Source organism: Sorex araneus, chromosome 1 (assembly GCF_027595985.1).
Source record: "Sorex araneus isolate mSorAra2 chromosome 1, mSorAra2.pri, whole genome shotgun sequence".
Lineage (NCBI taxonomy): Eukaryota > Metazoa > Chordata > Mammalia > Eulipotyphla > Soricidae > Sorex > Sorex araneus.
Genome location: NC_073302.1, coordinates 201,401,154 through 201,424,624, shown reverse-complemented (window position 1 = coordinate 201,424,624; position 23,471 = coordinate 201,401,154). Strand labels below are relative to the sequence as shown.

The window sequence follows — 23,471 nt, the reverse complement described above, 5'->3', positions numbered from 1 at the left end:
ACTTTCCCTTATAAGCTTACTTTTGAAGTGTTTTCACTTTATTTAACAAGAACACCGGAAGTTAGTAACTTCCAAAAGGTATTCTTCACAATAATGAATAATAAAACAAGCTCTAGAAATTTTTAGCAATATGATTGATTTTACAAGCATTTTGTAAATGCTTGTAAAATTACTGAATTAGAGGCATTTATTGATAGACTATTGTCTGTCTTAAGACAGGGCTGATGACTGCTGTCTACTTGTTTGCATATGTGTGTGCATCTGGGTGTGTGTGTGCGTGCATGTGCTTTTTTTTGGGGGGGTTGCACATCTGGCAGTGTTCAGTGCTTATTTTTGTCTCTGTGTGCAGGGATCACTCATGATGGGTTTGGGGGACCATATACGGAGCTAGGTGGGCTGAGTGCAAGGTAAGCTTCCTACCCTGCTGTACTATCTCTCTGACCTCCATTCCTGGATATTTTAAAGTGTTTACCTTCACAGTCTTGTGTTTAGATGCCACTAAAGCAAACATGCTATTAATTTAACATATATTCTTGACAATTTTTTTCAGTTTTGACTTTTTTGTTAGACCAAATTAATATTTTCTTGTAAGGGTCCCATATAAAACCATTTTTTTGGCAAGGTAATATTTTATTTTATTTATTCTTTTATTGAATCACCATGTGGAAAATTACAAAGTTTTCAGGTTTAAGTCTCAGTCATACAATGCTCGAACACCCATCCCTTCACCAGAGCACATATTCCACCACCAAGAATCACAGTATACCTCCCCTCTAGCCCCAACCTCCCCAGCCCCACCCCCCGCCTGTGTAACTGGTAAATTTCACTTTATTTTTACGTTACTTTGATTACATTCAATATTTCAACAAAAAACTCACTATTATTGATTTGGAGTTTCTCCCCCAAAAGTCGACCTGCTGAAAAGAAAGCATTTGATAATTTGTTTTCCATTGCTGAGAATGAAGAGATATGAGGTCGAGTGGCTGCACTAGCAGCCGCACGGTTTTGGATTTCTGTATTTTAATATTTTAGTAACTAAGTTCAGGGAAATATATGCCAGAAATTGCAACATTGTAAGCTTGTATCTCTCAGCTACTTTATATTCCACATATGAGTGCAATCTTTCTATGTCTGTCTCTTTCTTTCTGACTCATTTCACTCAGCATGATACTTTTCATGTTGATCCACTTATATGCAAATTTCATGACTTCATGTTTTCCGACAGCTACATTGTATTCCATTGTGTAGATATACCAGAGTTTGTTTAGCCAGTCATCTGTTTTTGGGCACTCTGTTTTTTTTTCCATATTGTGGCTATTGTAAACATTGCGGCAATGAACATAGAAATGCAGATGTCATCTCTACTATACTTTTTTGCCTCTTTGGGATATATTCCCAGGAGTGGTATTGCTGGGTCAAATAGAAGCTCAATTTCTAACTTTTTGAGAATCATCCATATTGTTTTCCAAAAGGGCTGAACCAGTCGGCATTCCCACCAGCAGTGAAGGAGAGTCCCTTTCTCCCCACATCCACGCCAACACTGGTTGCTTTTTTTTTTTTGGGGGGGGAATGTGGGCCAGTCTCTGTGGTGTGAGATGATATCTCATTGTTGTTTTGATCTGCATCTCCCTGATGATTAGTGATTTTGAACATTTTCTCATGTGCCTCTCAGGCATTTGGATTTCTTCTTTGGGAAAGTTTCTGTTCATTTCATCACCCCATTTTTTGATCGGGTTGGCAGTTTTCTTCTTGTGGAGTTCTACTAGTGCATTGTATATCCTTGTTATCAACCCTTTATCAGATGGGTACTGCGTAAATATCCTTTCCCATTCTGTAGGCTGTCTTTGTATTTTGGTCATTGTTTCTTTTGAGGTGCAGAAGCTTCTTAGTTTGAGATAGTCCCATTTATTTATCTTTGTTTTCACTTGCTTGGCCAGTGATGTGTCAGCTTTGAAGATACCTTTGGCTTCGATGTCGTGGAGGGTTTTGCCGACCTTGTTTTCAATGTACCTTAGGGATTCTGGTCTGATGTTGAGGTCTTTAATCCATTTTGATCTGACTTTTGTACATGGTGATAGGTGGAGGTCTAAGCCCATTTTTTTGCATGTAGCTGTCCAGTTTTGCCAGCACAATTTGTTAAACATGCTTTCCTTGCTTCACTTCACATTTCTTGCTCCCTTATCAAAGATTAGATGATCATATATTTGGGGGTGTATGTCAGAGTATTCAACCCTGATCCTTTGGTCTGCCTCTCTGCTTTTGTTCCAGTACCATGCTGTTTTAATGACTACTGCTTTGTAGTAGATTTGGAAGTTGGGTAGGTTGATTCCTCCCATTTTCTTTTTCCCAAGAATTGCTTTAGCTATTCGTGGGGGCTTATTGTTCCATATGAATTTCAGGAGTGCTTGCTCCATTTCTTTGAAGAATTATAAAACCATTTTTAATAGACCCTTCTTACCAGGTTTCAATCAGGAATTTTGAACTTTTATCATTCCTTTTAACACATCCTTTCACCTATGCCATCTCACCCTTTTCTAAAGCATCCTAAAGCTCCATGCTTAGTGATTTTTGAAATGATGTTATTTCTGGTGTGTATATTGCCAGAGAAAAGTGTCTCTTATGAAGTATATGTGAGCTTATTTCAAACCCTCATATTTATTTTTTGTTTTCATTTATTTTTAGCCTCCTTAGTAGTGCACGGGTTTGAAATAAGCTCACATATACTCTTATGAAGTATATGTGAGCTTATTTCAAACCCTCATATTTATTTTTTGTTTTCATTTATTTTTAGCCTCCTTAGTAGAGACACTCAGCCCTAGTTGGCCGTCTGGGCCAGAAGGGCCCAAGGTTACAATACTGCTTAGGCCGTGCAATACTGCTAAGGCCCTGGGCATTAGCGCCAGGAACGCAGTTCGTGTAGTTCTGGGGTAAATCTGGAGCCCAGCTGCACTATTTTACCCAGGACTTATCTACTAATTCCCTGTTCCTTTATTCATTTTAATTTTTTTTGAAAGAAGAGGAGTTTATTGGAAAGTAGTAGAGAAAGGAAAGAAGCACTCCTCATCTGAGGAGGAACTTAGAATAGAAATAGGTTCTGTCCCTTTATTCTTAATCATATGTTTCTCTATATTTAATATTTTCCAGAGAAAAGAATTATTTTGTGATTTTAATAAGTTATATTGTGTGCATCTACATTTTATTGTTATTCTTTAGTACTCTTTAGTAAATTAATTTATAAATTCTTTAATTATTTTATTTATTTAACTCTTTAATAAATTCTTTGATTCTTTAGCACATTTAGACTTTAAATAAACAAAGGGCTACATCCTATAATGCCTTTATGCACATATATGCATTTATATATAAATGTATTTTATATTATATAGAATGGTGGCCAATAAAGTCTTCTTTTATTTTTATATTAGGAGAATATTTACTGTTCTTGAAATTAATCCTTCTTAATCAGTCAGCAGAGATAATCACTTAATAATTGTGGCCAGTGGTTTTGAGATCTACTTTGTTTAAAGCTCTGTGTCAGGTATTTTGGAAACATCAGGTATTTTGAAAACATTATTGAGAGGCACTCACTTGTACAGCGTTTTCAACAATGGGTTCCTGTTTATGTTATTTGAGTACTCAATGTGCTTACAAATATAAAACCCTGGGGTCCACTTGGAAAAATCCTTGTCTTTTTGGTGTTATACTTATTTTTATTTGCAAGTTCCTGTATTACTATCTGTCTTACTATCAAAAAATAATAATTTTTTTAATAATTAATTTATTCTTTTATTGAATCACCATGTGGAAAGTTACAAAGCTTTCAGGTTTAAGTCTCAGTCATACAATGCTCGAACACCCATCCCTTCACCAGTGCACATATTCCACCACCAAGAATCACAGTATAGCTCCCCCCTCCTCCCTCCCCAGTCCCCCACCCCGCCTGTATAACTGATAAGTTTCACTTTACTTTCACCTTACTTTGATTACATTCAATATTTCAACAAAAAACTCACTATTATTGTTTGGATTTCTCCCCCCTAAAGTCGGACCCGCTGAAAACGAAGCATTTGATAATTTGTTTTCCATTGCTGAGAATGAAGAGCTATGAGGTCGAGTGGCCGCACTAGCGGCCGAACAGTTTTGGATTTCTGTATTTTAGTATTTAAGTAACTAAGTTCAGGGAAATATCTGCCAGAAATTGCAACATTGTAAGCTTGTATCTCTCAGCTACTTTATATTCCACATATGAGTGCAATCTTTCTATGCCTGTCTCTTTCTTTCTGACTCATTTCACTCAGCATGATACTTTCCATGTTGATCCACTTATATGCAAATTTCATGACTTCATGTTTTCTGACAGCTACGTAGTATTCCATTGTGTAGATATACCAGAGTTTCTTTAACCAGTCATCTATTTTTGGGCACTCTGGTTTTCAACTTGTTTCTGAGAATTGTTTTCTCATTCAGAGATGAGTAATCAACATGTTTAAATAGAGTTAAATATTTTCACAAGGCATGGTTTTTAATTAAGGATCGGCCCCTTAATCATAAATTAATTTGAAAGAGACCAAAAAGTTGCAGAGATGCTTCTGGACCCAACTACAGGCTCTGTCATCTGAGGCACCCAAAGTCACCATCCAGTTAAAAATTTAATGCCAGCTGTATTAGCCCATTCAAAAATTTTGAATTCCTGGAGTCCGCGGGCACATTCATGGCTGTGTAGCATCTGAAACTCTCATCACAGGAATCAGGAGTAGCATACCACATTGGATGGGAATAAAGTAGAAGCCGAAAGATATTGATTAAGAAAAATACAAACACACGAGGCTTAACCTGTAACAACCTGTTAGTAATCCTTTCTAGAAGGGCTTAATGGATCCATTGTGAGATTCAACAATATTCACATTTTTTTCTAAGGATATATATTTTTAAGTACATCTTAGGAATTACAACAAGCAATATAAAATAAATTACTCTGGGCCTAATATAGGGGAAGGCTTCAAAAATGGTTGGGATAATTGGAAATAATGGTGGTACGTAGATGCAATGGGGTGGGATTGGTGTTGAAATATTGAATGTAATAAACAATTAAAAAGTAAAGTAGAAAAAGAGACAAGGCCTCTTAAACTATAAGCTAATATATATGTCATTCTGTATGAACAGTATGAAAATCTTATGAATGATGACTATAATACTATGAACAGTTCATGTAGAATTTTAAGGTATTTTTGCTTTTTTGATAATTTTTTTCAGAGAAAATGAAAATGCAACATTATGTTATTCATTGCTATGTTTTATAGAAAAATGTTTGTTCTAATTCTTCATGTAGTAATGTTGTAATGGCTTCAAGGACAGTGAGATTCCTTAGCATGTATAGTTCTAATCTGATGACATTCTTGGCTGATTGCCCCTAAAGTCATTCAAAGAGCCTAAGAAATCTGACATACCACCTGCTAATCTCATGGATGAAATTCACACTGCACACCAATTTGAGACTTCTCAAGGGTTACTTTTGCAGTCCAGGTTCATCTCTTATGTCATAAATTTAGTGAATTTCTAACTCTTGGCTGACATAGATCTAGATATTCTCTGTAAGGCAAAGTGTGGTTGTCAGAATGTTCCATCTCCAACACCAACACCTAAAGGAAGGGAAAGCAAGGAAAGCTATTTCCCTGATATGTTGCAGTTTGTCTGTTTCTTCTCCTATTCAAGCACCTGCAATTCTGTGCCATGCTGTGCTTGGGCAGCTTCTCTGACCTTGGATTTTAGTGCTGTTAAAGCTGGAGAGGGTAGAGCTTTCCTTTTCTTTTGTACTGGGTCTCAGGGGTGTGATTTTGTTGTTGGCATTTAGTCTCTGACCCAAAATTGCCTTTTCCTTTGAAATGGAACCAAGCATGGAATCATTTCTTTATTGGTATTCATGCAGCATCAGTTAAAAATATGTAAATATTTTACTGTTTCTATGAGCTTAATGCACCTCTTTCCTGTTTGCTTGGGTTGGAGATATGTGGTATGTTTAACTGTCTTTTATAGTTTATCAAATCCAAAAAGGCAGTTTAACACTATTCTTTTGTGCTGTACCTAGCAAAATGTCTTACACAATTAAGTCCTACTACATGCATTTAATTAGATTGCACATGTACAGATAGGTCCCCTGGGTTTCCAGAGCTGTAAGACACTGCTTTGGAAAACGATGCAGTCCAAAAAGGATTTAGGTCAGACAAATTTTTATCTTTCTTGTTGGAATGGTTGGAAGTGCCTTTCCACTGTTCTATAGTAATGTCTTTCTTAAGATTCTTTTTTTTCCTCTCAGATTTCATTGACAGCTAGTCCAAGATTGTGCGCTGTATATATTTCTTGTTAAACTCATTGGGTATTTGAACTAGCAATGATTTTATGACTTTTTTCCCCCTAAGTGACAAGAGTTTTGCCACAAATTTATAAGAATTTGTTTGGAACTTGGTTTCTTTGCAAACGTTTTAAGTCATAGAATTTAAAATTTAAAGAAAACTGAGAATGAAAGTAATTCTATCACCTTACCTGCTCTCATTCAGATTGTAGCTACCTTCAGTCAAAGACTCACTTGTTTCTTTAAGATTTATCTGTACCTCCCTCTCCATCCTGAAGTCCATATGTACTCCACTTTGGAAATACAAGGATCTCTCTAAAGACAGTTCTGAGCTTATAACTCCCAGGTGTAAAAATATGACTTCTTGGAAAACTCTAGAGATCACATTTCATATTACTTGGCTTCTCACTCAAGATTGTAAAATCTATTCCAAATTATTTTTACGACTTTATATTTCATTTTTACCCCCAGCTCCCCTAATAGAATTTTAGAATTCACTGAATTACATCCTCTCTGTTGCCTTGACATCTTATGGATTTCGATCATTCCTGGTTCTTTGTTCATTCTCCTTGATAGCCTTGGAATTGCTCTCTCCTCATTTCAAGGAGCACTTTAATGACACCTTCTTAATTGATTTTCCCTATCTCCAAGGAAAAATTATTCTATTATTTTTTGTTCCTGTAGCACTTTATTCCTAATGCTGTTGCTAACTTATGTTATCATAGTTAACTGCATTCTCATCTGTCTTCCATTTTAGAGTACAGGCTTTTTTACAATGGAGGCATCACATTTCTTGTTGTTCTCCTGTGGCCTACCTGAGTCTCTAACATAACTGGCCATTCAATAAATGTCTTGAAAAATTGTTAGATATTGATTCAGTAGGATAAAGGGCTATGAATTTAATGATGCTGTATCAAATGATTCTTTTTTGTGACTGCTGGCATCTTTCTGTGGAATATGATGGGGTTATAAAAATATTAATATCATATAATACATTCCAAAGATAATACAATCTATTAGGATAGTATCTTCAAGAGAGTGCTTAAAAACTAATTCTAGAAACTACCCAGTGCTCCACTATAGTGGAGAATCGACATTCTACTTTTTACTTTCTGTTTTATTAAATAAACTTTTAAAATTAGCAAGTGTGATTTACAAAGGTGTCAATAGTAGAGTTTCAGGCATACCAATCCATCACCAATCTCATTGCCAGGGTCAACTTCTCTCCACAAATAAACCCAGGTTCTGTTTTCCCAGGCCCCCAGGGGTATACAAAATCACATGACTAGAGAATGCAAAGCATCAAAGAACAGAAAAGCCTTGGCCCAAGATTATATAAATGGAAAATTCATGGAAGGAGAGAAATGAAGGTGGGGGAGTAAAAGGAGGTTGATGAAAGGTTCCAAGGATCCTTGGAATGTTGGTGATGTAGAATGTAGATGTTTAGAATGTGTGTGTGTATAGTGTGTGTCTGTGTATACATATAAATATATAACATATATACATGTAATCTACTTAAATGCATCCCTTTCTTAAGGCAGCATATTTAAAAAATTCTTCACAATAACAACACCTTTTTTCCTTGTGCTGAGATTATAAATTTGATTTCCTGTAACTTTTCTTTTTGGTCTCAATTTGTCTTTGTACTGCTTTGGGGAAGCATAAAAAAAGCAGTTAACTGGTTTCCACTTTGTCAGTTCTTCCCATAGAAATAGCATTCAGATTTCAACTATATATTTTATTTCATAGGATGAATGGTCCACTCATTCAAACACATATACACATACTCAGACAAGCATGCTAAGTCTGCTAGTATACATATCAGCAACTAGAATTGGAAATCATTATAGAAGTAGAGACAAAGACATAAAAATAGAGTTTACTTTACAAATCATTCACATCCTGGTCAGTACATGTTCGATAAGTAATTTCAGATATGTTAGTTAATAAAGGATGCCAGATTATTGCATTTAATTCCAGATTTAGCTTCTAGGTGATCAGAATTTGTTGGTTGATCTTACTTATATGCAGGAAATTATCCTTAATATAGTGACATAGAAGAGAAATGTATTATGTTCTCTCACGGTTCTGTGGGATAACTGGAATCAGCTAAGAAATTCTATTTGGAGGATCTCACATGTCGGGACCATCAAGTACTGCTGGCATGTGAGCCACTGAAAACTGGGAGAATTAGCCATCCAGGTGGCTTCACAGTGTGAAGCATGAGTTGTTCTTTCCTAGTACAGTAGCCTGTGCTTTTTACAGGGCAGCTGAGGGCTCTACGGAGCACAGGATAGAAAGCTATGAGTCAATCAAATATTCCAGGAATTGGTACAGTTTACTTTGACGTCATCTTTTTGGTCACAGTAGTCATCTGATTTGCTGATTCTAGGAAGTGAAGTAGTTGCATCTCTTGGTGGAGGAATGTCATGATTACACTGCATAAGAGTGTGCTGGATGGGAGAATATTGTGACCATCTTTGGAAAGTACAGCCTGCCACACCATACATTTGGTTGGAGTGGTGAAGAATTCATTTGAACTGAGGTTATCTTATTATCAGGAGAACTGAATGCAGTATGGTAAGCTTAAACTGGCAAAGACATTATGATTGCATAAATGGCCATAAAGAATGAACCTAATTCACATCCTCTACTTACATTTAATCACATACTCACACCATATTTCTAACTTACTCTTAGGATTTGACAGTTTTAGGTTCCGGGAGATAGCTCAACAGGCTGGAGCAGCACATGCTTTGGATGTGGAGCACCGGCTTCCATCCAGGGCACCACATGGTATATGGACACCAAACACGAACCTCAGAAGTAGCTCCTGACCACTGCTGGTGTGACCATCCCCCACTCCCACAAAAATGGGGAAAAAATGTTGTTCTAAATTTAACTTTATGACTAGTACTTTCATTTTTGTTTTAAGTGACTAGTTTCTAAATGACCTTAACTTTTAGGAAATTAATATTAAGATGTATTTTAAAACCATTTTGTCATTGAAATTCAATTTAAAAAATAATCCTCCATACAATTAAGTAATTATAATATTAAATTCATCTTTTGATGTAATATAAATTTCTCTACTTGAAAAACATTTAATACAGCCTATTTCCCAAAGACTAATTATCTTTATTCTAAGCATCTTTATTTTCTTTATCTTAACTATGATTTAACTAGGACTTCAATATGTGATTTATATATATTTATTATCTATTCATATGTATTATGCTTACATAATATTAGAAATTATTAGAAATTATGCTTACAATAATTAGAAATTATTTTCAGTATATAACCACAGTAGTCTAAGGTACTGAGTGTTTTCTTTTTCCCTTCAAGAATAAGAAATTTAACATTGTTAGTATAAGTTTGAAGAGATACATCTGTAAGGTTATCAGGGATCTTGGGTTCTTGTAGCTGTCCTAAGATTCATACACTCGAAATAGAGTTCCAGCCATTATTGACCACATTTTTTACAGGCAAAGGCCAAAAACTCTTAAAGGGTGAGGGGAGGGAGAGAGATATTTGGGAGGCAGTTAGCAGGTCCAGTCACACTGAAAAAAATTTTTATTGATGTGGTTATGAAAATTACATGTCATTAATTATTTCACAATTTACTTATATTACTTTCTAGCATTTTAGTTAATTTTGGCGGTAGAGCATGCTAGCCATGCCTTGGGGTTACTTCTTGGTCTTCACTGTTTGGTCACTCAGTGGTGTGGGAGACAATGCGCTGCTGGGAAAGCCTGTGCTCATCCTACTGAACTATCTCTCTGGCCCCGTGAAATTGACAGTTTATTCATTTTTTGAGTTTTTTGTTTGTTTGTTTTTGGTCATACCCAGCCGTACTTGGGGATCACCTCCAGCAATACTCAGGGGATTGTGATGCCTGGGATTGAACTTGGGACTCCCATATACCAAACATGTGTACTACATAAGCCTTCACTTTGTTCCTTTTCCCCTTGGAGATTTTGTTTTGTTTTGTTTTGTTTTTGTAGCTCGCTCAGCTCTATATAAAGAGGCTGATGAATGTTTGGAACATTCTCCTTCTTTGAAAATTATTTAGATACTAAATGAAAACAATACATTAAAGAAAACAAAGAAGAGATATAGCACCTATATGAATTAGAAAATTGAGCTCAACTTCTCTACAATAGATATACATAAAGAAAAGAGGTATGAATAAAAGTCTTCAGATAGAGAATGCCACAAGGTTAGCATTGTAGCATTGTCATCCCATTGTTCATCTATTTGCTCGAGGGGGACACCAGTAACATCTGCATTGTGAGACTCGATACTGTTTTTTTCTTTTTTTTTTCTTTTTTTGGTCACACCCAGCAATGAAGAGGGGTTACTTCTGGCTCTGCACTCAGTGCTCAGGGGACCATATGGGATGCTGGGATTCGAACCCGGGTTGGCTGCGTGCAAGGCAAACGCCCTACCCGCTGTGCTATCGCTCCAGCCCCCGACTCGTTACTGTTTTTGGCATATCAAATACGACATGGGTAGCTTGCCAGACTCTGCCGGGTGGGCGAGATACTCTCGGTAGCTTGCTGTACTCTCTGAGAGGGGTGGAGGAATCGAACCCAGATTGGCCATGTGCAAGGCAAACGCCCTACTGCTGTGCTGTATATGTATATGTATATGCATATGTATTATAGTGATGTATAAGCTGTATACTGAATTATATGATGTAAGTTTGCTAATGAACTGAGGAGGAGCACAATGTAATAATGTTTGCTATATAGGAGGCCACGATTCTGATTCTTCTTGATGCCCTTCATATTTGAAATGACATACAATGCATTATAAAGTCATATTTAAGTCATATTTACAGAATTGGCAATATTGGCAATTAGTTTCATCTTTTATGAAGGCCTGGGGTGGGGAATGCTAGCAAGACTGAAGTGAAGGAGTAAAGAGGGGAAGAGGGAGTGGGACAAGATTGGAGAGAGAGGGAGAGGGAGAAGGGAAGAAAGGAGGAAAAAAGAGGATAGATTATTAGTAGTGACTTTAGCAGTTCTAGCTTGCTTTGATATCTAGGAAAATAGAGAAATAAATATAAAAGAATGTTGTCTTTCTCATTCATACACCTCAAAGAATAGAAAAATAAGGGTAACAACCAACATGACTAAATCTCTGAGTTAATCTAATTTAATACTCTGATACAATGACAATTTAAATATGAGAGCAAGCTTAAGAGTTCATGTATATTCATTTGAGTAAAGTTTAGTTTTTGTATTACATGACATTCTAATCAGCCAGTAAGGACAATGTAGTCTGTTGAAACTGAAGCATAACCTGCCATTTAAGCAGTGACCTGCTCTGTGAGGTTCAGAAGGGGACTGTTGGGTATTTACACTGCATATTTATATTGATAGTGTTTATTCAATAAGGAACTTATAAACTAGGAAAGTGTGGAGGTCTTAGGAATAAAGAAAAAGATAGGTTAGTGGAAAATTCATGTAAATGACTGATATACATGGTACTTAAAAATAACAAGTAATGCAATAAAATGTGAGTAATGTATCTAGTATAAAAAAATGATGTTCACGTCTGGGCATCCTGGTCCATTACCATTATAAACTAGAAATGAAATCTCATATAGGCCTTAGGAATATTCAGGGGGATCTGTAGTGGAGTACTCCATTGTTTTCTGATAACCAATAACAATTTTGTCTTATAGTCTAGAAATTAGTTTTATTTAGTGCATTCATGTGTATTTTTTGTTTTCATAAATGACTGAAATACAATTTGCTATGATACTTTCTAAAATATAGCAAATTTTCAAAAACTTGAATTCTCTCTAAATTCTTTATTTACATTTTCCTCTTTTGTTATTTCTGCTAGCTCTTTCTTTCCAAAAATATATACAAATGCCTGTTTTTATGTCTGCTTGTTTGTTTTGAGGCCATGCCTGACAGTGATCATTTCCCACTCTTGGTTCTGTGCTCAGGGATCACTTCTGGTGGGACTTGGAGGAACGTATGTGTTGCCAGGGATTAAACCAGGTTAGCTGTGTGCCAGGCAAGTGCCTTAACACCTGTACTCTCTCTGCAATCCTATACGTATATATACATATATATATATTCTTTTTAAAAAAAAAATAGGAGTACTGCTATTTGTTTATCCATGATTAAGCTGATTGAATTGGGCATGAACTCAACATTACTTTTAAAAAACATTATATCACTGTGAGAGTTACAAAGCTTTCATGTTTGAGATTCAGCCGTACAATGATGGAACACCCATCCCTCCACCAGTGCACATTTTCCACCACCAATGTCCCTTATATTCCCCCCACCCCATGTCCCTCCAACACACATCCCAGTCCTCACCCTGCCTCTATGGCAGAAAATTTTCCTATTATTCACTTTCTAATTTTGGGCATTATGTTTTGCTCAAAATTTCCCATGACAATTCAAGTCTATTTGCCAGCGGCAGATGCTAGATGATTTATTTTCCATTCCTCATTTCGAATATCATGAGAGCTAGCATGGTCCTGACTGTAAATGTATCACTTCTCATCCTATTGATCTTCGATTTGCTTAAGTGGGAGCCAGTAATGTATCCATTTGTCCCTGTTGCATGCTGGTGTAGCCCAATGATATCTGCTTGCTCCAGGAACATGAAGAGCCTCAAACCGTTCATTCATGTTTTTGATGAAGAAATCTGACCATCTCGTTGGTGGATGGCCATGCAGTCTTTTGACATCTGTGGAATCCAGTTGATGACAGCTCTAGTCCAGTGGTCATCTCTAAATTGCATTACGTGTCCCGTCCATATGATTTTAATTGTAAATGTAAATTTCTAGATTGTAAATTGTTGGGTTCCAGAGACATCTCTGTATGGCACTAATCCATTTTGGGATTCAGTTGGGAGTCTCTGTGCCAGGGCTGTTGGTACACTAAGATGGTACCTGGAGGCAAATTGTGGGCATGACCACCATTCTTCTAGATCTTGGGGACCCAGGGAGGGACAGCCCGTGTCTGCTGCCACCATGAGGCCTGGGGATTCAGTACTGGAACCCTCATACCTGGGCCAGGCTTGTGGAAGCTCTTGGTCACCGGGATTCCATCTGGAGTAGGATGGGAGACTGCACCTGCTCCATCTGGGGTGCCCTGATGAAATTTGCCTGGTACGGGGCCTGGAGAGATCTCTGGAGTTGTGGTGTCTTCCAAGACTCACAGCTGTGTCTCTGGGCCAGGACAGCCTGGGTCTGCTTTACCCATGCGACCTGGAGATTCAGTTCTGGAATTGAATACCTGGGTCTTTCTTGTGGAAGCACTTGGTCACTGGGATTCCATCTGGAATACACGTGTGTGTGTGTGTGTGTGTGTGTATAAACATATATATATATATATATATATATATTCTTGAAGGGGGAAAGAAAACAGTACTTCAGACTACTGTGGTTATATACTAAACATGATTTTTAATAATTTTTATTTTTCATTTTAGTTATTGTTTTTGTGATATACTGTTGTCCACTCGGTTTTAATGCACCAGTGGTCACTTGTTACAGGGGCAAGGGGTTTGGGGGGATCGAGTGGCTGCACCTTGTAGTGAAAGGGATCACTATTCTAGGCATTAAACAGGCCAAGGCAGGATCTCTATATAACTGACCCTAAATTTTAGGGTCCACAAACCCTATCCACAAAAAATATCCACAAACCCTAAATTTTAGCTTTATTATAATTATATGCTTTCATTTTCCTATTGTTCCTAATCAGACCTGAGTGTTCAAAATGTGTGGTCTCTCACTGCGGGCATTCAGTGGTCATAGCTGCTTTCCCCACCCCAGGAAGCCTACTGTGATGAGCAAGAGTAAATGAAGAAATGGAGGCCAGGCTGGTTGGTGATAGTGGCTGTTTATTCCAATCTCCGTCCTATTCTAGTCTCCCTCTCCGACCGTATTCCAGTCTCACCACGCGCCCCATTCCAGTATTCCTCTGCCCTTCTTCTCATCTTCTCAAGTCCCTTCTCGCAGAACCTCATTCTCCAGACCATCTGTCAGAGTTGGGGGTAGCATGTACACATAGGTGTGGTTGCACAATCAACAGATGTAAAACCCTTCCCTCAGGGGAAGCTTCTAGGACAAACTCGCATCCAACAAGGTGATCCACTCTTGGGAATACCATGTAGGGGCATATTACTTTCCCCTTTTCTTAGTCCAGATCCACTTAAATGGTCATCTAAAATTTACTTCTTTTTTATTTTTTTATTGAATCACCATGAGAACAGTTACAAAGCCTCCCAGTTTAAGTCTCTGTAATACAATGATCAAACATCCATCCCTTCACCAGTGCACACTTTCCACCACCAAGAATCCAAGTATACCCCCATCTCACCCCTCCCCCCGCCTATGTGGCAGATGATTTCCACTTTGCTCTCTCTCCACTTTGATCACATTCAATATTTTGACAAAAGATCCTCCATTATTTTTTTGAATTTCCCCGAACAATCAGACCTACGGAAAAGGCATCATTAGATAATTAGTTTTCTATTGCTGATTATGAAGAGCATATGATGATTTTGGATTTCTGATATTTTAGTAATAATTCTGGAGAGATTTCTGCCAAAAGCTGTTGGGTTCCAAGATTGGTTTGTGTGCCTCTGGGATCATGGCTGTTCAGAAGCCAGTGTCACTTGTGGGTGGCAACTGGGGGCCTCGTTGGGACAGGGAGTGGGGCCGGTTCCATCCCCCATCCCGTGAGGACCCATGTGTCACGCCACTGAAGTCTCATATCTAGCTGTCCAATAGACTCTGAAAAGGTGGCGGCCACCGTGCCACTGGGGAGAAAAGGCGGAAGGGACAAACACCTTTCCCCACCCGGGGTGGCACGGTGCCTGCCATAGTTTAATGCTCAGTTCAGATGCATTTCTGCCAAACGTTAAATTTACTTCTTAATACTATTTCTAATCATTTTGTAGGGACACAGTAAGAATATATTAAATTTAAAAGGTGGCTCTTCTGGGCACATCTCGCTATATATCCCACTCCATAGTCTTCAGGCCAGATTAGTCCTTCCTAACCACAGCAGGGTTCTCATCCAGTTATTCTCTTGGGTAATGAGAGTTTATCCATGACTATGCTCTTAATTTATTACAAGTTTTATGGCACTTGGCCTGTCCCTATTCAATGCAAGGATAACTCACAGCTTCCCTGTGTCCATCCAAGTTCCTTCGTCAGCACTCTTGTTTTGGGCTGCTAGGTACTAATGATAACTGAGGCATATGTCAAGTAAATATGACAGATGCCTAGGAGTACATATTAGTGAGTCAATTAACTCCCAAGTTACAAAAGCATAGCATTAACTCTCTTCCTGTGTCTATATAAAAAAGACATTGCTCTAAACTATGCAAAGGACATAAATGAAAGAGAAAAGCAATATTTCACTTGCATCTACAAAATCCAGAGTCCTTAGAAGAATCTGACCATACAAGTCATAGGGTCTGATTTAGGTATATAAGTGATTAACAGATAGGGGAAGCAGAGCACAAAGCAGAAGTTAAAGATCAACTTGAACAAATAAAGATAAACAGAAGGTAAAGATAAAGATGATAAAGATTAAAAATGGGAGTGCTTCAGGAGCATATGATGGGTGTAACTCAATAAAGTAAGCTCCCTGAGGCAAGGGAAGGGCAAACCAATGTTATCCAATGCAGGTTTATAAGTCTTTCTTGAAACATGGGGCCATTTTCTTTTGGCATGTCTCCATCATGCTTGAATGCCCTATTCTTTCCTTCCTTTCACCCTGGAGTCCATGTAGCACATTTAGCTTTCTTTCTTGTGTCTGTGCTCTAATAACTCATGATGAATTTTATAGATTTCCATTTTCACTGGGTTTCTTGAGATTGAGTTTTGTGTCATTCCTAAAATCTCTCCTTTCTTCTTCGCTAATCCTCACAGTTGGTCCAGATTCTTTAGAACTCTAATGCAGAAGTTGGTAGCTGAAAAGATAGTTCTCTTAGAAATTGGTGTTTAATTTTCTACTTACAAATAATTTGCCATTTTCATATTTCTTTACTTCCCAATACCCTGAAGACCTAATATTGTATATTTTTATTTTGGGCTAGATTTTCCAGACAGAGGGGGAAGAACTTCAGACTTGGGTGACTTCTAATACCACAGCTACACAGAATTAATTCCAGAGTCTGTATTTTTAAAAAATTCTGTAAAGTATATTGATTTTACAGTTTATTTGCAATATGCCATAATGTAACCAAGATCTCTGTTATATAAGCTCATATGTAGTGGTATATATTTTTTGAACTGAGTTTACTGAGTTGAAGGCTTTTTGTTTGTTTTACTGTACCATTATAATTATATATTAAGTGATACAGTCCCAGAATTAGCTCTGAAAGTTAATGCATAGTAGATATAAAATCATCAATAGTGATTTTTTTTCTTTTTGGGTCACAGCCAACATTGCACAGGGGTTACTCCTGGTTCATGCCCTCAGGAATTACTCTTGGTGGTGTGCTCGGGAATCATATGGGATGCTGGGAATCGAACCCGGGTCGGCTGTGTGCAAGGCAAATATCCTACCTGCTGTGCTATTGCTCCAGCCCACCATTTGTTTTCTTGACTGTACTAATTTGTGTTTAGAAATTCGCCTATTGACTTTAAACTAATCAAATATAGGATAGGGCAAATGCCATAATGTCTGCCTGGCAAATTAAGGTCATGTGTTCAATCCCTGTTGTTGACCCACGTGGTGAACATGATTCTGTCAGCTCTGTTTCAGCCAAGGAGCTGTGATCTTTGGTGCTATAGACTTCACACATTCAAAATGTGTGTGCACAGCACGACTACAGAGGTATGGCCCTGGTGAGATCAGTAAAGGTGGGGAGCACCATATCCAGAAAGTGGGACCCCGGTGCACTACAGAGCACTACAGTGCATGAGCACCACAACTGAAGAGAGCAAGCCCAAAGCTAACATGGATACAAACACCACAATCACGGAGAGCCCCTTTGCAAAGTATATGAGCACAGCAGTTTAATGTATAACCCGCAGGGAGCACTACCAGTAACCTTGCATACTCTGCTGCCAGGCATGTGTGCAGTTGCCTATCATCAGAGAAGCAGCAGAGGCAACAGCGAATGAAAGAAGAGAAATAGTTTTAAAATATTAAATATTTATATTTAAATAAATAAAAATTTAATCCATAATTTTTTAAAAACATGTTCATTGGTTCAAGGAAATTAATGAGTAATGTTATTGTAAGAGTACAAGGAAATATAAGCATTCAACTGATGAAATGAAGTTTCTGACTATAATTCAAGGAAGGTTTTTTCTATGTTTTTACAGTGAAGAGGTCTGACTCAGATATGGACTAGGAACAAAATGTTCCAGTGCTTAGAAATGGCAGAGTAGAAGATAGTTCGCAAAAGTCAGGAACTGGTCTTATCCAAGAGGGCTAACCATTTCTCTGTGTTCTAATGGCTTTGAGCCCAGCCTTACAAAACCCTCACTCTTTCATAAATTCCAGAGATGAGGACTATTAGAAGAAATTTTCAGGTTTTGAGTATTATTTAGTATCTATGTTGTAAAATAAATAAAACATGTCAGTAAGCCTTTTGCTGATCAAGCCACAGCTTGCCTTCTTTCCTCAGGAAACAATGAGGCAGTGGCACATGTCTGAGAGGAAAGAAATCTAGGACAGAAAAATGTCAGAATCTGCGATTATCTCTTATTAGCTGTGTCAAATTAAGCAAGCCTTGTAATTTATTTTAATATGATTTATTTTACCTAGAAGCATGACTCTGCTAAAGTATGAAGAAAGTTACCAATCCGTTAAATTTCATAACTTGTAATCCTGTTGATAGTATGAAGATACATTTGCCTCTTCTACTGAAATCAGCTCGAAATTTAGGGAGATAAAATTTATAGAAATGCATAGTTTTCATAAGCTTGGTTCAGTTGTTAGCATTTAACTACAAGCTTGCTAATCACATCTAGTTTCCTCTTGTATAAGGTGTGGGAGGTTTTGTGTTCAACATTAGCAGAGTCATCCCTGTGCCAGTCAGAGGCCAGAGATGTCCTGTTGTCGTTTACACACTAGAAAAAGATAAATTAGACTGTCAACTCAAAATGCTTGTTGTGCTTGTTGAACTGTTGATTTCTCTGCTTTTGGTTCTGATGAACACAAAAGCACATCTCTTGTATTAGTAAACTGGTGTTTCTGTATAGCACTATAAAGAACATAATTTCTCTGGGCACAGATTCTCTTGGTTTCTGAGTGTTGTTCTTCTAGAAACACTTGCTTTCTTAGTGGAATTTTGATTTGTGTTGTCCACGGTATGTTTGGTCTGTCTGAAATAACACTTTGTATTTTCAAGGATTATTTTATTAATGTTTTGTCTTCTGAACAACTCTTTTATAATAAAGCAGTATACCCAGCAGTATAAAATTCATTTAAATGGAAATATTCTGAGATTTGAAGTTAATGAACTCTTCTTAATACTTCCACCCAAAGAAAATAATTGATAGAATCTGATGAAATACCTTTTATTTTAAAATCATATTGAATTTGTGGAACTCATGTTTGTGTTTCTGTGAGGCATGCAAGTGGTATGACTGCATTCTCTCTGTGCTTGATTTTTAGTTGTAGTTGAAGTGTGATTATAAAGGGAATTGTTGCAATTCTCTTGATAAATCAAGAAATTCTCTTCTAACTCAGCCACCTTAACATGTCAGACAAATTTTTTTTTTAAGAACTTGAATTTTAGCGCATATGCTGCCTGAGCCCATGTGCTTCTTGTGCCCATGTGGCCGAGCACATGTGGTGTCTGAGTACATCTGTTGCCCACGTCTCCTCTCTTGAGATGTGTGCTTTCATGCTTTCCTGTCTAATCCTGGGATATGTGTAGGGGCTCTCTCTGCCCTTGGAGAAGCCCGTGTTCTCTCTCTCTCTCTTTTTTTCTTTTTGGGTCACACCTGGCAATGCACAGGGGTTACTCCTGGCTTTGCACTCAGGAATTACTCCTGGCGGTGCTCAGGAGACCATATGGGATGCTGGGAATTGAATCCGGGTTGGCCTCTTACAAGGCAAACGCCCTACCTGTTGTGCTATTGCTCTAGCCCCAACCCGTGTTCTCTCTTAAGCGTGTTAACACGCTCTCTCTCTCTCTCTCTCTCCCCCCCTCCACACCTTCAAAAAACGTTCAAATAAAATGTTTTACTTAAAAAAAACTTGAATTTTAATAAACACCTCAAATGTTCAAAAAAATTTACTTATGTATCTCATATATGAAAGTTATTTTTTGTCATCTCTCAGCACCCTTTCACCCTTTATTTCTTTTATATACTTGTGAAGTACATGTATTAGGACTCTCCTTATCTCTTAATAGTATTCTCCTTGACTTATGCTTCTAGTATCTACAAAACATTGAGGATATTTCTGTTCATTAGCCACACTCATTTTGCTTTGCTATATGCAACGTCTATATTTTGCAAATCTTATTTATTATATTAAAGTATATAGAATTTAAAAAGTGTGTGTTGTGTGGGTTACGTTTTCTGTAACCTTGGCAAATTGCTTACTTTAAAACTTTTTTCCTTTTCACAGATGAATTTTGTAGGAGTATTTTGAGATGAATGTTTGCAAATTGTTTTGAAATTTCCAAGCACCACATACAGTAAGTAATATGTATTTTTATATTTCCACTCAATTTCATTTATATGAATAAACTTGGCAGACAGTCATAAAAAAGCACATTTTTATTTGAAGTTCTTTCTGTTTGTGAATATTGAGGAAAAATGTGTACAAAAGATAAAAATTGTATGAATGATTTGTGTGAATAAGTTGTATAATTTGAGTTTAGTGACTGAGTTTGATATTTTTCCATGTATATGCTCACATAATATTTCACACTATGTGAGATTTTTCTGTATTATAAGCGGAGAATGTAGAAACATTTTTATTATTCATGGGGCATTTCAAAAGAAGTATTGAATTAAGAATTACGATTTACTATTAGCATTCTCTATGCTTTAGACAACTAAAACATTTTTTTAATTGAATTACTCTGAGATAGTCCCTTACAAAGCTGTTTTTGATTAGGTTTCAATCATACAGTTTTCCAACACCCAATGTACATTACCCAGCACCACTGTCCTCAGTTTCCCGCCCCCCATCACCCTCACCACCTCCTCTACTTCCAGCCTGCCTATGGCAGGCACTTTTCTTCTCTCTCCCTCTCCCTCTCCTTATCCCTTTCCCTCTCCCTCTCTCTCTCCTTCTTCCTCCCTTTCTTCACCCCCCACCCTGCTTTTGTGCATTGTGGTTTTCAACAGGGATTCTTAAAAGTTATCATGTATATCCCTTTACCTACTTTTTTTTTCTTTTCGGGTCTCACCCAGCGATGCTCAGGGGTTACTCCTGGCTCTACACTCAGGAATTACTCCTGGCGGTGCTTGGGGACCATATGGGATGCTCGGAATTGAACCCGGGTCGACCACATGTAAGGCAAATGCCCTACCTACTGTGCTAGCACTCCAGCCCTACCCCTTTACCTACTTTTAACACTAGATTCTTGTTTAGACAATTTGCATGTTTCCTTTTATTATCCCTAAATATTTTGAAAAAAAATTTTTAGTTCCATCTAGTTAATGAAATAACTTAGACACAAGAAGTTTTAATACCTTTCTCTTTTCAGAAAGATAAATATGTATTTTTAACTAAAGAGTTTTTGGAAAGAATTGCCTCCAAGTACTTAAATTAATGATTACTTTTTATTCTAATTTGGAATAGTTAAGAGTTTAAACATGTTCCAAAAAGTTATTTAATTTTTCGCTTTGCTTAAAATGTGATAGATATTTTTCTTGTACTGTCTATCATATTATTGCGTTTATTTCAAATGATACATTCCAACTTCCAACATGTACTGATTTAAATTTGTAGGAAATAAGTGATAATGCAAATTCTGAAAGTGTATAATTTGTCTAACTTTTATAAGAATATTTAGACATAGACTTATGAAATTCTCCAAACTCTTCTTTTATTCATTAAATACATATATTAATAATGCTATCATATTATTTTTGTTGAAAGGGAGCATAGAATCCTAGAGAACTAACTAGCCTTCACATGTTAAAATTTTTTATTTGATGAAGTTAAATAATCTAAAAAACAATTTTATAATGTAATTTCTAAAAAAGCATAAAAGCAATGATGGCATCATTGAAATCTGTACATTGTCTTCCAACATAACTTTCTCAAAAACAAAAGGCAATACAATTTAGTGGTTCATGAATTTGAACTCTGTATTGAGACTACCTGGTCCTAGTATTATTTTGTACTAACTGTGTGATTGAACAAATGAATTAATGATCTTTAAAATGGATTAAGAACTACCTCCCCTGAGATAAATGAGCCTGATGGTATAAGTAAAATACAGGGTTTCACGCATTTAGTAAGTTTGGATTTCATTTCCCGTCTGTGTTTGCTAGTAAGCAGAATAACTTCAAAATAATATTATATAAAATACACCACAAAGATACTCAGTAAATACTGATGATTAAAATGTTTGAAAAGAAACAACTTAGCCTTATTTATAAGTAGGATAAGATGTTTTTAGTAGACATCTTTACTCTGAACTTTCAATGGAGAAACAAAACATTTTGTCAAACAGCATGTATATAAAATGAAGCTAAAATACACATCTTATTATATATTGACTCTCAAACAGGCTGAAAGTGTGTTTTTGTGTTTTTTTTTAATTTCGAGAAAAGGAGCAATTGTGGAGTCCTTGAGGACTCTGAAAAGCTTATAGATACAAAATAAATAGCTGATTTTATTGGCAATAATTTGTGAGAACAATCTCAATATTTATTAAACATTTTATGAATATTCAAGGATTATCTAAAAGGAAACACTGTTAAAATAAAGCATCTCATATCTTAATACATTGGCATATTAAATTCTTTAACCCAAGTATGCACTTTGTGTCTAACATGTCATTTCTGTACAATTATATAAGGTAGCTGTATCATCCCCATTTTTTACATGGGAAAATGCAGCACAGAACATTGAAGTTCATCATTCATTAAAATAAAAGTTGAGACTTTTTAAGGCTTCTGTGCTCTCTTAAATCAGTTTGAAGTGCTTAAATTCTCTGGCTCATTTCACTTAATTTTATTTACATAGGGACACTTTTGATACCTTGGTTCATACAATTGAATTTCTTAGTAAAGAAGTAGTTTATTTCAACCATAACATAATGATAATTACCTCATATTGGGTATCAATAAGACCACTCAGCAATCAAGAAATAATTGTCTTAAAATTCTTATTAAAGGAAACTTAAAAAGTATTAAAAAAGCCAAGTAATATTCTGTGCTTCTTTTATTATTATTCCCCAGACTTTCAAGTGACTGACTGCTCCTTTATTTTATAGTCTGTCACCTACTTCATGTAATGAGGAGGTTTGTAATAGAAGTTCAACTTGACCTCATCATTCTCCTTTCTATTTATCATGTCTGGATGTGCCCGGTTCAGCCTTTTAACACACTAGCCACAGTATTGAGTTTCCTTTCCAAATTTTGTTGATCTTTATCTTCTGCCCCTTTAGCCACTGAATGATGTCAATGGCCTTTATTGAAACAAACCATTATCGCAATTTGACCTGATGCTATTTTCCAAACACTGTTATTTTGAATCCAATTTATATGGGATAATTTTTTTGTATTCTTACAATACTCTTGATTTTGAGAATAAGGATTTACACAATCCTCATTTCCAGTTTAAAATCTGACCTCTGAAAAATGAAACTCATGATTGTTTTTAGTAATCATAGTTCATTTACTTTAATAAATACTTATGTCTTATTATTGAGGGGAACAAGGTAAGTTGAGTTATAGAGCAAGTGGGAGGGAGAGAGAAAAAATGATGCTCTGAGGAAAGTAGATATGAATAGGTATAGATAAAGCATCCATATGTTTTGACGATATGTATCATAAGCATGACTAAAATCAGCACTTCACTACAGAGCCTATGGTTTCCTGTATGGGTTCCAGAATATTCCAATGGGGCTACCTGTGAGAATTATAGAAACGAAGGGCCATGATCTTAGACTTGGGGAGCAACAAGTAGGTCAGGGAGGC

At 36.7% G+C, this 23,471-nt stretch overlaps 1 protein-coding gene across 9 annotated transcripts in view; it reads left to right on the top strand.

Annotated features, from left to right (window-relative positions):
- Window positions 1-23,471, top strand: part of GALNT13 (polypeptide N-acetylgalactosaminyltransferase 13) — a 725,693-nt gene that overhangs the window by 18,754 nt on the left and 683,468 nt on the right. For all 9 annotated transcript variants that reach the window (XM_055135847.1, XM_055135838.1, XM_055135818.1 and 6 more), the window contains exon 2: window positions 19,936-20,005. The gene's annotated coding sequence lies outside the window, so the exon portion shown is untranslated. The remainder of the gene's footprint in view (window positions 1-19,935; window positions 20,006-23,471) is intronic.